This window comes from Oryx dammah, unplaced genomic scaffold (genome assembly GCF_014754425.2).
Source record: "Oryx dammah isolate SB20612 unplaced genomic scaffold, SCBI_Odam_1.1 HiC_scaffold_7, whole genome shotgun sequence".
NCBI lineage: Eukaryota > Metazoa > Chordata > Mammalia > Artiodactyla > Bovidae > Oryx > Oryx dammah.
The window spans coordinates 34,690,212-34,707,102 of record NW_024070191.1 but is presented as its reverse complement, the minus strand read 5'-3'; positions in this window follow the sequence as shown (position 1 = coordinate 34,707,102).

The window sequence follows — 16,891 nt, the reverse complement described above, 5'->3', positions numbered from 1 at the left end:
TCATATAGGAAAATGTTGTTTATATCTGTGGATGAATATAGACCTTCAACACAATCCAACAGCCATTCCTTATACAAATACACAATAAAATAGTAATGGATAGACACTTCTTCAACATGATGTGTGTGTGTGTTTATGCCATTACCTTACCAGGTGTATCATCACACACTGGTCCTCAAGTCCCATGATATTTTGGTCAAACAATAGAGGCTTTTCCATCATGGCAGGATGTCCTACATCTCTGTGACATGTCCTACCACTGTGATATGATGCTGTATTGCAAGGATTATCCAATTCAAATGGGATTTTAAAAAAAATCCTGAGAAGTTGAACCATGTGAAATTAAAAAAAAATTTTAATGTAAAAAAAATGCCACAAGTGATAAATTATGAGAAAACATTTACAGTATATTTCATAGACACTGGACTAATCACTTTAAGAATTCTTAGAAATTGAGGAGAATAAAAGATCAGCAAATTGATAGAAAAAATGAGCAAGTGATGAACAGGAGATTCATTGAAAAATAAAGTGGCTGAATCTTGCAGAGATGTTCAGCTTTACTGTAAAAAAAGAATGCAAATTAAACCCACAATGAGATATCACTTCTCACCTATCGATCTGGCAAAAATTCAAAGACTTAACAGCAGGCTGCTGGCACAGCTCTGGAGGATGGGCACTCCCACAGGACGCTTGCAGGTGTGTAAAATGGGATGATACGGTTCCCACGGATGGGAAATAGCAAGCAAACCATCATGTCTGTGTAACCCTTGATCAGCATCCCATTCCTAGAAATTTCCCCTGAAAACATATCCTCACAAGTGTAAAACAACACAGGCAAAAAATTATTTATATTTATTTTAAACTTTTTATTGGAGTGTAGTTGATTTACAGTGTTGTATTAGTTTCAGGCAGACAGTAAAGTGAATCAGTTACACATATACGTTCATCCACTCTTTTTTTGATTCTTTTCCCATATAGGCCGTTACAGGGTATCGAGGCAGGTTCCTTATTAGTTATCTATTTTACATCTAGTAGTGTGTATATGTCAGTCCCAGTATCCCAGCTTATCCCTTTCCTGCTTATCTATTGGCAACCATGTCTGTTTTCTACATCTGTGACTCCTGCTTTGTAACTAAGTTCATTTGCACCCGTTTTTTAGATTATCCATCTAAACAGTGCGGTATGATATCTGTCTTTCTGTACCTCATTTCCCTCCCTTGCTGTGACAGTCTCTAGGTCCCCCTCTAGGGGTGTGGGAGGTGCTCTGAGAGACCAGGGCAGGCTCCCGGCTCCCTTCACCACCTGCGCCACCCCTGAGTCTTTGGAATCTGCCCCCCCCCCATTCCTTGTACTTTAGGGAAAGTGTCATCTACCCCAGACATGGGCGACTCAACCAGGTAGGAAGAGAGGGACAGGCAGAGGGCCTGCCCGAACCCCCGCTTTCCTGCACTCCACCTGCCCCATCACCATCCCCCGAGGTCACAGATTTAGGGACCAGACCTCACCTGGACTCGGGAGTCCCAGCCCCCTCATCACCAGGCTGGCCCCTCAGCTCGCAGGCTCAGAACAAGTTGCCTCCCCTGGTTGACCTGAGGGGGGTTCCCATCCAAGTGCACCTCCCTCCACGCTCTGTGAACCCACGTGTCCCCGATAGGGGTCTCCTGGGGACCTCCCGTGTCTATCAACCATGGAGAGAAAGGACACAGTGCCACAGACATCTCAGTCATCCTTATCCTCCCCTTTAAGAAAAATGAATAAGGAGAGCGGCAGGTTCCCATCCCTGATGGTCTGTGGCTCATTTTTTCGGGGGCGGGGGGTGGGGGAGGATGAGGTAGAAGTGCGAGTGGGCAGGGGATGGGGGTGGAGGGGTTGAGGTGGGTGATGGGGGTGCCCTATCTCTTGTTCTGAGAATCAGAGCCAGAGTCTTGCTTTCTAAGCCCAAAGCACCCATTATCCTTGCGTCCTCTTGGTGGCCTAAGCTGATTGAAGGTGGTACGGCGGCGTTGGCTTCTCCAAGATCTCCGTTGGGAGGGGCTCTTGACTACATTTTGCCCTCTGCCCTTTGCTCACAACAGCCATTGCCAGGGAAGTGGTCCGAGGTGTCTTTGGACAGGCAGCTGCAGAGCCAACGCGCGCCACACGGTGGCAGGTTCTGCCTGGAAAAGGCGCCCTTGACTGGCCATCACTGGCCTCCCTGGCTCAGAGCCCTGGCTGCAAGGGAATTTGTTCCCGGACAAACCTAACTTGTATTGATTGCTTCTGTTAATAGATCAGAGAGAATGAATGCTCAGGATACATTCTTGGTGATGTTTATGGTCTTTTTCTACTTAGGAAAACCAACTAAAGCAAATAAGTCTTTAGCCCTTTCAATGGATCTTTATTATAAGGGATGAGGCAAAAATAATGTTAGCATTCTGGGGCATAGGGGAAAGGGAGGGATGAAGGAACCTGGATACGTATGGACGCAGAAGAAAGAGCTTTCCAGGCAATTCCTTCTTCCACTGTGGTGTAGTGAACACCTCAATATTGCTTTGTTTGGCATCATGCAGAAACTTGGGAATGGCTTTTCTGCCCTTCCTTTGTGCTGGTAAAATGATGCCCAGTTTTGGAATCTGCACAGATCTGCTCTCAGTACAGCCCTCCCAGACTCTCCATCACAAGCTCATTCTAAATCTTGACACTGCTGCCTTCTTTCTAACTGAATGAATGCTTGTAGAAATGACTTCCCAACAAAAATACAGAGGTTTCATATCTGGGAAGAAATAAAGCACTAAAAAGATTCTGGAATCCCTCCTTCTGAACCTTTACTTAAAGCCTAAAGGATAACAGAACATGTAAAAAAAATCAAGAAACAAATCAGAAAACACAATATGATGATCGTTGAAGCAACGGTTTGCTGGGCACACCCTCTATGCCAGACACTTTACTTAAACCACATTTTATTTTTTTGAGGTCTAAGTGGATGTATTTTATTTTTCATGGTACTGGCTTGAAATTTCATGCAAAGGTGATGAGTGTTCATGTAATAAGCAGCTAAGTAACTTGTAAGTAACAAGTGAGCTAGAACTGGGCAGTTAGAACTGGACATGGAACAACAGACTGGTTCCAAACTGGGAAGGAGTATGTCAAAGCTGTGTATTGCTTATTTAACTTATATGCAGAGTACATCACGTGAAATGCTGGGCTGAAGCACAAGCTGGAATCAAGATTGCCAGGAGAAATATTAATAACCTCAGATACCCAGATGATACCACCTTTATGGCAGAAAGCAAAGAACTGGAGCCTCTTGATGAACGTGAGAAAGGAGAGTGAAAAAGATGGCATAAAACTCAACATTCAGAAAACAAAGATCATGGCATTTGGTCCCATCACTTCATGGCAAATAGATGGGGAAACAATGGAAACAATGACAGACTTTATTTTGGGGGACTCCAAAATCACTGCAGATAGTGACTGCAGCCATGAAATTAAAAGACACTTATTCCTTGGAAGAAAAGCTATGACCAACCTAGATAGCATATTAAAATGCAGAGACATTACTCTGCCAACAAAAGTCTTTCTAGTCAAGGCCATGGTTTTTCCAGTAGTCATATAGGGATGTGAGAGTTGAACTATAAAGAAAGCTGCATGCCAAAGAATTGATGGTTTTGAACTGTGGTGTTGGAGAAGACTCTTGAGAGGCTCTTGAATGGCAAGGAGATCCAACCAGTCCATCCTGAAGGAAATCAGTCCTGAATATTCATTGGAAGGACTAATGCTGAAGCTGAAATTCTAATACTTTGGCCACCTGATACAAAGAACTGACTTATTGGAAAATACCCTGATGGTGGGAAAGATTGAAGGTGTGAGGAGAAGGGCATGGCAGAGGATGAGATGGTTGGATGGCATCACCGACTCAATGGACATAAGTCTGAGTAAACTCCAGGAGTTGGTGATGGACAGGGAGGCCTGGCATGCTGCAGTCCATGGGGTCACAATGACTGAGTGACTGACCTGAACTGAACTGAACTGAGCAAGTGAGTGGTAACTGTGGGCAGCTTGCTCTTGGCAACAAGCATGGAGGCAGTGGCAGGAGTCTTTGGAAGTTGCTTCCACTTAATCAGTGAATCAGGGTGGGAGAGAAGTGTCTTCTCTGATTGGTCCCTGGCATCTGATCACCTGATCACAGCTCTGTTCATTGGCCAGACAGGAGTGATTGTGCTCCTGGGACTCTGTGCTGCATGAGTCAGAAGTCATAGCAGAGGCAGATACGCCCTGAATCAGGGGTCCCCCAACTTCTGGGGCACAGCCCAGTGCCTCATTTCAGATCAGTGGCAGCATTAGATTAGAAATAAAATGCACAATAAATGCAGTGAGCTTAAATCATCCCAAAACCATCCCTCCCACTCTGCGGAAAAATTGTCTTCCATGAAGTTGGTCTGTGGCACCAAAAAGGTTGGTGACCACAGTCCTAAGTGACACAGGGTCAGTCACCCAAAGAGGGAGAGAAAACTTGCCTGGAAGCCCATGTCTGGGGCAAGCAGACCAGAGGCTCTGCAGGCATGACAGCTGCATTGGGACTGGACTCTTGGCTGGACAAGGGCTGGCTGTTCACAGCCCACTTATTTGGGTCTGGCCAAATATTGCTTCTCATAGATTTGCCCTAGCAGCCATTTCTACAGAGTAACACTAACTGGATGCCTCCTTTTTAAGATCTTCTGCCCAGGGACTCAGAAGCACTTCCTTGGATTTCAGATCTGTTACTTTTAAAGCTCAACCTAGAAGGAGTGACGGGGATTTTAGGGCAGAGGCAGGACTGAAGGTACAGTCTCCGTCGTTTTTGGCCTCTGAAACTCCTGGCATGAGGGACTGAGAGTCTGTCCTCTGCAGGTCCAGAGGTCCGGGGAAATTGGCCTCAGCCCACATCCAGGCAGCCAAATGCGGCTGGAGAAAAGCACACTCCACGAAGACTGTCCATCTGACATTCACAACCACCGACTCCCAATGGGCCTCCAGATATTCATGTTCTGTTTGCCCAATGGAGGAGTCACTTTCCCACTCTCTTACACATCTAAGAGACTTCTCCCTCTCTCCACGAATCTTCAACCTTCTCTCCTGTCCTGTTACATTGATAAAATGGAAGCAGCTTCTAAAGACTCCCACCACTGCATCCACGCTAGTTGCCATGGGCCAGCTGCCCACAGTTCTTTGCTCACTTATCTCCATGGCCCATTCCATCTCAGCATCCAGGCTCATGACTTCAACACTTCCCTCCCTTTCTCCCTCATTGATCACTCATCCTCTACTCTTCTGGATTATTCCAATTGGTGTCTGAGCATGCTCTTGTTTCTCTCATTTAAAAAAAAAAAGTGTTGATGAAACAATATTTCTCTTGGCCCCACTTCTTCCACCAGCTTTATCTTCAAATTCTTGCTTCCCTTTGAAGCAAAGCTCCTTGCCTCCCGTTTCCTTGACCCCTGTTCTGTTGGGTTGCATTGCCTCCCCAGCTCTGTGGAAGCTGCTCTTCTGAAGCCCCATTAACAGCTCCTTGTTGTTAAGACCAGTCCTCGCACCCCATTTGTGAGACGTCAGCCCCTCACTCCCTCCTCCTGGCTGCATGGTTTCCGTTGGGTTGGTTTCCAACAGCACGTTCTTTTCTCACTCTTCCCTCTTCTCTGTCTCCTTTGCTGGTTTCTCCCTGGGTGTAGTGTGTGCGTGTGTCTGGGGTGGGTAGTTTGTAGACCTCCTTTCTTCTCCAACATGCTCACTCCCACATCGATCGCAGGAGTATGGTGGCTTTAATCACCATATGTATGTGATGATCCCCAGCTTTTATCGCTAGACCCTACAGCCCCGACAAACACCAACGGATACATCCAACTCCCATCCTGACACATCCATCTGGCATCAGTAGGCACCACACACCCTCCATGTAAATGCTCAACTACTGGCTTGTTTCAGACTTGTTTCACCAGGGGTCTCTCCTGTCTCTTTATGGCAACTCAACCCTTACATTCGCTCAGGACCAAAACCTCAGTGTCGTTGCCGACTCTTCTTTAATTTCTTTAATCCATCCCATCTATGAGGGACCCAACTGACTCAACCTTCAAAAGGTATCTAGAATTTACCAATTTCTCAGCATCTTCACTGCCACCAGCCTGCCCCAAGTCATGTCATTATCCATCCATGCTTCTATTGGGCAATGCTTTTTAAAAATTATTAATTAATTAATTTGGCTGCATCAGGCCCTTGGCTTGCAGCACATCTCAGTTGCATCTTTGCGGAATCCTCATTGTGGCAGGCTGACTCTCTTGTGGCACACAGAATCATGAGTTCCATGGCACACGGAATCATCGGTTGCGGCATATCGGCTTAGTGATTCTGCGGCATGTGGGATCTTAGGTCCCCTACCAGGGATCAGACTTGAGTCCCTTGCATTGCAAGGTGGATTCTTAACCACCGGGCCACCAGGAAAGTCAAAAGGCAATGCCTTTTATGTCCCGTCACTTCAACAGATCAAAGCCTCTCAAGGGCTCCCCTTGCCCTAGGGTCAATTTTATATTGTGGTTTCCAAGGCCTGAGCCAGGCCCACTCACCAGCCCTTTTCAAGAAGGGGCCAGTGTTCAGAAAGTGGGATAGAATGAGCTCCTGGTGGGTGTAAAGATCAGAGGGGTAAAAAAGAGGGGGGCATGAAGGTCACAACCAACAACACTGAGATGCAGTCTGAGACCCAGAATCAAGTAGGCCCCCATGGTATCATGAGTTCACAGAAATGTATGTAGAGGATGCAGGACCCACCAATGACTCGTAACATAGTGAGTGGGGTTCCGGACCCTTCTCCAGGAATAATAAATACTGTGAATATATGAACCAGGCCTGACAACACTATGATATGAGCAGTACTATTACCCCACTGTATGGATGAAGACATGGAGCCCTAAAGATCGATGAAGCTCTGTGTTTTGGCCACACAGGCGGGCTCAAACCCTGGCAATTTGCCTCGGGAGCCCATAGAACGGCCGTGGTATGAGCATCCCTTGCACAAAGGGATCTTTCTGATGACAAGTGTGGAAGGCGGGTGGCAGGCTACCAGATCACAGTGTAGATCCAGGACCTGCAATGAGTACCAGGCGGAGGACTGTCTCATCCTACAGAACCCCTTTCAACAAACCTCCAATCATCCCATAAATGATTATTTACCTTCCACCCTCTAGTGCCAGGCACCCTTCTAGAGACTGCCCACCAGGGTCTCTGCATTCATGGAGAAAAGTCTGAAAACCTGTCTTGTGTGGACACCAGCAACCCCCTCACAGAACAGACCCTGGCCGTGACCCATGCCATCACAGGCTCCATCCCCAACACTGTGACCTCATTTTCTCCCTACATGTAGGTCTCCCTGAATCCTCCTTCCCTCTTGACCATCTTCTGGACTCAGTTTCCTGTTTACAGCCTCCTGATGCCCACCAGACATGCGGCTCTGTACTGATTCCCTGACCTGCTCAGTGGCTGAAGGCACACATGTAGCCTGGACCAACCAGCTTGGACTCTCACCTGGTGAGGGGTGCTGCATGTAAGACACACTGGGGAGGCTGTGGAAGAAAGGCTTTGGCCCCCCACCGCAAGTAGCCAGGAGACAGTGCGTGACTGCCCACCTCCTGGTGCAGACAGAGGTTTAATATAGAGACCAGCTTGTGTTCATCCATCCATCCCCGCATCCATCTGTCGATGCATGCATCCATCCATCATTCATTCAACAGCAAATATTCGTGGGGCGTCTACTATGAGTCTGGCACTGTTCGAAGCACTTGAAATACATCACTGAATAAAACAGATGCATAACTGAGTCACTTTGCTGTACAGTAGAAATTAGCACAGCATTATACACCAACTATCCTTCCATAAAAAATAACTTTCTAAAAAAGCAAACGGGTGAGCTTAGGCCAGAGCCCTGAAGGGTCGATAGGTTTGGAACTGGCTTGTTGTGGCCGCCAGAGGCGGGTGATGGAGAGGGGAGGAAGGGCAGGGAGTGGAAAAGCTCAGTTTCAGATCGTGGTCTGTCCTTTCCTCATCTTGTGACCTTGGATACGGGAACCTTCCTCTCTTCCAGTCTTCAAGGTTTTCAATCTTGCTTTACCAGCAGAGTCATTATTTTAAAAAGACATTTCTGGTGGAAGCCAAATTTATAATGATCATGGGTCCACTCAGAAGTATGCTCTGATTGAGAGGGGTGGCCTGGAGTCCTACCAAGCAGAATGTACCCCCAAATTGTGCGGAGGAGGGGCTGGCTCTTAGGGGGTCTCCATCCCATGCCTGGGGCTCTGTGGAACACACAGAGGCCCCAGCCAGGAAATCCTAAAGGCTCTCTGGCTTTGATAGGTGGTGATGTTGTGACTTGGAAGTGTTGGAATTCTGAGTGTAGTAGCTGGGGATGAGGGAGCCAGCAGCAGGGGTGGAGAAGTCTAAGGGGGCAGAGGTCTGGAGCAGCAGGAGGGGACCAGGGGGTGAGCCACCCATTCCTAGGGAAGGGCCGTTCCTGGGACAGCAGCCTGCTTGGGGATGGAGCATCCACCTGGTACGCCCACCTCCGGAGGTCTCTCAGTCATCCTGCTCTTTAGGAGGTCTCTGCTGTCAGGACCCCCTGCCAGATGCACCTGGCATTTGCCAGCTGGCTTCTAAATCTTTTGTCCCTTACTGTGTAATATCCCCTTTGGAGACATGGTGATGGATAGGACACAGCCCGGTCCTGGAGGCACGCACAGTCTGGGCGGGAGGATGCCAGACGGGAGGGAGACTTTTGCAAGTGGGATGGAGACTTGGGTGGAGGCAACTGCAGGCCAGAGCAGGCACCCCTGCCTGTGTCTGCAGGAAGCTTGGAAAGTGCCCTCAGAGCTGGGACTGAAGACCCAGTGAGCTGAGCGGGGGACCTAGGCAGGGAGTGATGGAGGCACGGGGAAGGACCCTGGGCCTAAGGACCAGCGTGTGCCGAGGTGCAGGGCTGATGGAGGGTGACCTGGGACCAAGTCTGTCTCCACACAGAAGCTCGTGCATGGAAATCAGGGCTCACACATCCCTCCTGGGAAGCCAACGCCCTACGAGAAAAGGTGTGTCAGCCACGGATGTGACTCTGCTGACCGATGGAACAAGCTCTGTTTACTGAGCAGTGACATCAACTCATTGTTACAAGGATGGGGGTTCGCCCACAATGACCTGTTCCTGGAGTAAAAAGCCACATCAGACCCGATATTGGAATCGCGTGTTGGTTTTTAATGACACACCGGTTGACTTCTCATCCAAGTGGAGCTTCTCGGAGACTCCTTTAGGGAACGACTGTCCGGGCTCCCCGGGGGGGAGGGAAAGGAAAGGGGTCTTGGAGGAGCCTCGCCTACATGTGAGAGCAATCGCGGCCACCTCAGGGCAAAGACTTCTCTCTTTATCACATAAATCCTGGAGGAACTGTTCAGGGGGCTGGTTTGAAGGGAGAGGTACCCAGGAGGGGGACTTTCCCCACATCACCTCCTGGGAGACTCTCTGGAGTCCAGAGACCACTCCCCTCTCATACCTTCCCAGGAGCCTCGGGAGTTGTCATTCCGTTCTTACTTCTGCTGAAAAAACCTGATCAACGTACCTGGTTCCAACACGACAACCATCACCCCATCCTGACTTCATTCTTCCCAGCTAACAAATAGCACCTCTCTCCCTGACCCCCTCCCCTGCTCCATTCCTGCCTGTATGTGCAGGCTAAGTCACTGCAGTCGTGTCTGACTCTGTGCGAGCTCATGGACTGTAGGCCTCCAGGCTCCTCTGTCCACAGGATTCTCCAGGCAAGAATACTGGAGTGGGTTGCCATGCCCTCCTCCTGGGGATCTTCCTGATCCAGGGATCGAACCCTCATCTTCTATAGCTCCTGCCTCATAGGCAGATTTTTTTACTGCTGAGCCACTGGGGAAGCCCTATCCCTGCTCACACAGTGGTTTATTCCAGCTGGGGCTTATACCTCATCCCTCTGCCCCATCGGGGAGCCTGCTGGGGGAGCTGATGGCCTCTTCCATCCGTAGAAATAGTCATGCCCATGGATGTGCACCTCGCCAGGGTCCCTGCCCACAAATCCCTTCTGAGGATGCTCTGAAGCCCAAGGTCACCCCTCACTCACACGTGACACAATTTATTCCTGAACATCATCTTTGCAGCTGACTTTATATCTATCTATAGAAACATATATGAAAATATTTGAGTATATATATATTTAATTTCTTTCTTCACAGTTCTACACTTTCTCCACTTCTACGTCTTTTGGAAATTACCAAGTCATTATTTATGAATCTTCCCAGGAGGCACCAGTGGTGAAGAACCCAGCTGCCAATGCAGGAGACATGAGACGCAGGTTCGATCCCTGGGTCAGGAAGATCCCCTGGAGGAAGGCATGGCAACCCACTCTGGTATTCTTGCCTGGAGATTCCCCATGGACAGAGGACCCTGGCAGGCTATGGTTCATAGGGTCGCACAGGGTTGGACACGACTGAAGCAGTTTAGCACACACCCAACAAGTCCATCCTAAAGGAGATCGGTCATGGGTGTTCATTGGTAGGACTGATGTTGAAGCTGAAACCCCAATACTTTGGCCACCTCATGCGAAGAGCTGACTCATTTGAAAAGACCCTGATGCTGGGAAAGATTGAGGGCAGGATGAGAAGTGGATGACAGAGGATGAGATGGTTGGATGGTATCACCGACACAATGGACACGAGTCTGAGTGAACTCTGGGAGTTGGTGATGGACAGGGAGGCCTGGCGTGCTGTGGTTCATGGGGTCGCAAAGAGTCACACACGACTGAGCAACTGAACTGAACTGAACTGATTTATATGGGTCATATGTAATTGGGAGCAGGGATTTCTTCGGCCCCGATGTTCAGGGCTGCGGACAGTGGGCTGCTGGCAGCAGGCTCTCTCCCAGGGGCTGAATGCGCACTCTGATTCGACTCGGCTAGTGGGCAGATCAGAGTGACCTCCTGGACAATTAGGTTCCTGTGTTGATTGGACACAATGAGGGGCTGACCTGTCCTGCTGGGGGCTTGAGGGGCACTCAGGATCAGGGCTGAGCGTGTGGGTGAAGCTGGGAGAGAGCAGAGCCATTCTCTCCCTCCCTGAGCAGGGAGGAGACCAACCGGGGGTGTGGCTTCCGTGGGACTTCCTGAGCAGCCTTGCTCCCAACGGAGGCTCTGCTTGGAGGTCAAGCGGGGAGACCTGGAGGGTCAACCCTTCATGCAGAAACAGGGGAGCCATGCAATGCAGGAGAGCCCGGGTAGATTCCAGGTCAGGTAGATCCTCTGGAGAATGAATAGGCTACCCACTCCAGTATTCTTGCCACTCCAGTATTCTTGGGCTTCCCTTGTGGCTCAGCTGGTAAAGAATCTGCCTGTAATGTGGGAGACTCTGAGTTCAATCCCTGGGTTCAGAAGATCCCCTGGAGAAGGGAAAGGCTACCAACTCCAAGATTCTGGCCTGGAGAATTCCATGGACTGTATAGTCCACGGGGTCGCAGAGTAGGACACGACTGAGTGACTTTCACTTTCACCTTTTTTTCAACCCAAATCCTCACTGACACCAGGCATGGTGCAGCCTTTCCTGTAAAGTTCCACATAGCAGTTTCGACTCTGTGGGCTGTGGTTCCATTGCAACCACTCAGCTCTGCCGTCTCAATGCAAAAGTGGCCGTAGACCAGGCCTAAGTGCCCGGGGGCAGCTGTGCTCCTGTGAAACGTCCCTTACACAGCAGCAACAGACAGGATTTGGCCCAAGCGCTGCAGTTTGCTCTCCCTTCTCTGAGCTTGTGACTCTGACTTGAGGCCTGGATGTTGATCTCTGGGTCCTGACTTTCTTCTCCATGTGCGGCGTCTATTTGCCGAGCCTGTCTTCTGTGTTTCCAACCCGAGGCTGGCCCCCCAGCCCCACCTGCAGGCCATGTCCTCTGCCCGGGCTGGACCCCAGTTCCGACTGACCTGCTGCAACAGTGCACGGAGATGGAGAAGCCAGAGGACAGAGCGGAACTGCTCAAGGGGGAGCGTGTGCGTATCTGTCTCCGGGGTGGACGGGGAGGAAGAGAATTCAGCCAGGATGCGCTTCTCAGCTGAGACTCCAACTGACAGTCTCTCTGGCCCAAACCAACCTCAGGGAATTGGGGGAAGGGTTGGGTTGGGGCAGCTCTGGTCCAGGCTGCCTTATATATGTCTTTGAGAGTCTGGACTGAAATATCTTTTGGCTTTTCTGCATGTCACCTGAAGCCAGTGGAGGGCCTCCAGAGGACAAGCATGTCCTTCTGTCCTGCTGGGTTCAGGCTGCTCCGCACCTCAAATGCAACCCCTGGGATGTCACCCTTTCTTCCTGGGCTTGAAGCCTATTGGAATTGGATGGGGCCAAGCAAGGCCACTGGATCTTATTGTGTTTTACTGACAAGTCAACCCAAACTCAGGGAGATAAACACCTCGCCAGCATCACATGGCGGTGAACCCAGGTCTTCGAGCTCAGGCACCTCTTCTGGACTTGTACCCTCCTCCCCACTGTGCTCCCTTCTTGATGCTTTTCTCCAGAGTTTCCTGAGTTTGTCACATTTTCATCCTAAGAAGAAAACGCCAAGGAAGGGTCTTCTCCCCCACAGCTGACGGTGGTCCCAACTTCCTCCGGCTCTAACCCACCCCCGCCCCACCCAGGAAGCCACCTGGGTTCAGATGGGTGAGGCAGGTGAAGCATCCTTTGCAGGTAACTCGTGGTGCTCCTTGAGTGAGAGTTCATCAGGATAAGAAATGATTCACCTGCCTCCAGAAGAATGAAGCCCCTTCCCCTGGCTTCTCAGCCCTGCAGGTGGTCAGGAAGCAGACCCCCACCATCTGCATTCTCGCCATAAAATGTGCACTCTGGTAGTGTGAGATACTGGCGATTCTTCCTGTATTTTTTTTTTTTTTAAGGCTAACATGAAATAATAACAAGAGGACCGAGGAGATCTAATTAAGACTCCATAAAGTCAGGGCTGGTGTCTCCGTGATCTGGCTAGAGCAAGATTCTGGCTCTCCTTGCACCCTGTCACGGATACAAACGAGTTCTCAGCTCCTCCTGTGTGCAGAGCAGGCTCTCGCACTCCTCTTCATTAAGGGGCTCCAGGGCCCTGCAGCAGAGCTTAATGGGAGCTGAAATTAGCAGCCTCTGGCTTTGGCACGGAGGTTGGACCAGGGAGTCCTAGGAAGAGGAATCAATTTCCCTGGCTTTGGGGGTTGAGGACACTCAACATCAGGCATCTGAGTGACCTTGAAAGTATTTGAAGGGCAGTCAGGTGAGTCCCCTGGTGGCTCAGACTGTAAGGAATCTGCCTGCAGTGAGGGAGATCTGGGTTCGATCCCTGGGTTGGGAAGAGTCCCTGGAGAAGAGAATGGCAACCCACTATACACCAGTATTCTTGCCTGGAGAATTTCATGGACAGAGGAGCCAGGCGGGCTACAGTCTATGGGGTTGCAAAGAGCTGGACACAACTGAGTGACTATACTTTCACTTTCCTGACAGTCACTGCTCACTGTGTACAGGATGAGGTTCAAGACCCTTGCTGTGAATGGAAGTGGCTTCAGGCTGGTTCCTCTGCGTCTTCTCCCTCCCAGTTTCCTGATCTCTTCTCCCGCCCCGTCTCCTGAACCACACACACTGTGGTCGCAGGGTGTTACTCTCTGGGCAGCCCCTGCGCTTTTGAGTTTCTAGAATGCCCTTCTTTCTCCTCCCTGTGGCCAATGTTCGAGGCTCACCTCCAGATCATCCTCTCCAGGAGATAATTTTTAACCCCTAGACACAACCACCAGACTCCCTCCCTTCTGTCAGACCCTCAAAAACACTCCGACCCCCACCCTCACTGACATCCTCTGGTCCTGCCTGGACCGCAGATCCTGTGATGGGAGGGAAGGGTTCTTCAGAATCACAGGGCTTCCCTGGGGGTGTGACCCGTGGCAGTCCATGCTTTTCCGGGGCGGGGAGGGGAGGAAGGAGCCAGGATGAGGGCAAGGTGGTCATAGAGGAGGAAAGGCCACTTGACCTTCAATCTGCTCTGGATTTGGGCATTTGGAGGAGAAGCAAGGTGATGCCCCGCTTCCTGGCTCCATCCCGGTTCACTCGCTGCCCTGAACACAGGCTCTTAGGTTCCTTCCTCTGCATTTCTGTCTTCCATCCACCTCTACGCTTCATCACCACCTCCCATCACCACCCCTGCTGGTTGCACTCACACACTCAGGGCGTATGGGCGCTTCTCCAGGACAACTTGGAGGTGGAAGAGTTTTAAACTGGATGCGATCCCTCACTGAGACCATCTTCTCAGCCTCCAGTCCTGGAGAATCAGGGTATGTGGTGCCGTTCTACGTGCCCATTTCTTTCAGGTGCGAACCTCTCTAATTATCAGTAAGGTTGCACCGCAGATGCAGACAGCTCTTTTCAATGACTCTGAATTTTGCTGTGTCTATTACATGTGGATTTTAAGTCAGTTTCTGCAGAAGCAGACCCGGGAACCCTTCCTAGGAGAAAGTGGGGAGGGCTTGGGTGAGCAGACAGGGGAGGGGAGAGGCCAAGGATGGTGGGCGGGGCGGCCCCCGCTACCCTGGAGTGGCAGTCACTCAGGCACTCCTCTGCTTGTCTGCTTGGCCCTCATTGTTGGGTTTTCACACCCAAATGAGCCATTGCCTATGGGGGCAGGAGATGTAACCCCCCAGGGCCCTTAGTTCTCTGGGCCCTGCTGACTCGGGGGACCCAGGGCAGACCCGGGAAGCAGTCCAGGTGCTGGCCCTTAGACATGAAGCTTGCAGAGGCGGGGAGATGGGTGGACACAGAGAAGGGGGTACAGTGGGTCTGAGTGGACCCACTATTGCAGTGGGTCACATCTATTGCAGTGCGCACCCTGAACCTAACATCATGAGAAACCACAGACCTCATACACCACAGCCTTACCTTGCTGTCTTCTGCAGGGAAAACGAGGTCAAGAGGAAGATGGGTTGCAGAGATCGTGAAGGGTGGAGCCAGGGCCGAAATGCAGAACTTCTGACCTGTGCCCCTAGGCTGGTGTCCCCTAGGGACACTCATATCAACATATGTGCGTGCTTAGTCGCTTCAGTTGTATCCGACTCTTTGCAACCCCACGGACTGTAGCCCAGCAGGCTCCTCTGTCCATAGGATTTTCCAGGCAAGAATACTGGGGCGGGTTGCCATGCCCTCCTCCAGGGGATCCTGCCGACCCAGGGATCAAACTTGTATCTCTTATGTCTCCTGCACTGGCAGGTGGGTTCTTTACCACTAGAGCCAAGTAAGCAAAAGGTGTCCGCTGGTAACCCAACTGGATAAAACTCCGTTTATTTGTTCTCAACTATTTTCAAAGTAGTTAATAATAATGCAAAGAGACTTCTTCTCTTTAAAAACATTTGCAGATTTCTATTAAACTGCGAGGTCCCCTGGTGTCTGTGAAGTCAGCTATTTTACAAGAACCTGAATACATGCTGTATTTCCAGTTCCTTGCCCTTCTGCCCTGCCATCCTCCTCTGTGCCCTGCCCTGCCATCCTCCTCTGTGCCCTTCCGCCCTGCCATCCTCCGCTGCGCCCTGTCCCACAGATCCCTGAAACATGGACAAGCAACTTGCCTGCTTTCCCACAGGTGATGAGTGGATGAAATGGGAAGAAAACCCAGACCCCATCTTAAATCAAGTTGAAGGTCAACCCTATCTCTAAGACTAAGTCTTTTATTTTTTCCTTGCAGGTTCTAAGAGAAACAAAGGAATTGTAAATGGGGCCTGTGTGTTTGTTAGCATCACAATCGGATTGTTCGGATGATTGTCAAGAATTGATCAAGAAATGGTCATGCTTGCAAGCTTATCTTATGTGACATCAGCATAAATGCTAAGCTCCAGCCTGTGCCATGAACCCTGGCAAACCCTAGACAAGCAACACCCCCTGTCCCCACCTCCATGGCACTGAACTCTTCAGCAAAGTTTCTCAAACAAATCACCCAGCTGTTGCCATCATTCCCACATGACACATTTGCTATCCTCACCCATGGCTGTTTAGGGACCAGGGAATGAGTTTGACACAACTGGTTGTCCTGGGCTCCCCACTCAAATGGCATCTTTTCTGCATCTAATCTGAAGAAACAGAATGTGGCTGAAGCATCATAACCAGCAAGACTTGGCAGTGTCACATGTCTGCTAGTAGCATTTTAAAAATTAGGTGCATTTTTTTTTTGCCATTGCAATTCTCTGAGCACTATTAACAAGTCATAAGGAAGAGCGATACGGACATCTGACAAAAAGCAATTAGGGTTTCCAGTGCATTTGGGCGAGGATCCCAGCAGGCAGACAGAAGCAAGAAAAGGCAGATCCAATCCTGGATCCTTGTCATCGTTGTCTGTGGTGCGGGGCAGCGTGGAGGGGAGTGTGCAGGACAGAGTCTAACGGCAAACTGACAAATGAAACTAACAACCATCAGGACCAAATGAACACACAGGGTCCTAGCTAGGTCCGACCATCCTTGGGAGATTTCTAATTTCCTATCTAAGACCAGAAGTGTAACCGAGCAGAACCCTATGGTAGGTGGGTGCTGCCTGCTTCTTGTTTATATAAAAACTTTAGCCTTCTAGGCTTTCTCTGAGTTCCAAAGAATAAATTTAACCAGAGAAGTGAGAAAATGCAACAACAAAGGAAAATCGTCAAGCAAGACAAATGAATAACTGTTTCACCATTAAACAAAGTCAGAGACACTTGGCTCCTCCTCAAGGGCTGTAGATAATATTCTGAGCCATATTCTTAGAGCTGTTTTGCAGATACTGAAACCCTCACCAGGTGGGAGAAGTTAACTGCATGCTGCCCACAGCACGTAGACCCCAAACAGGCTGGAACGTGAAAGTTGTTG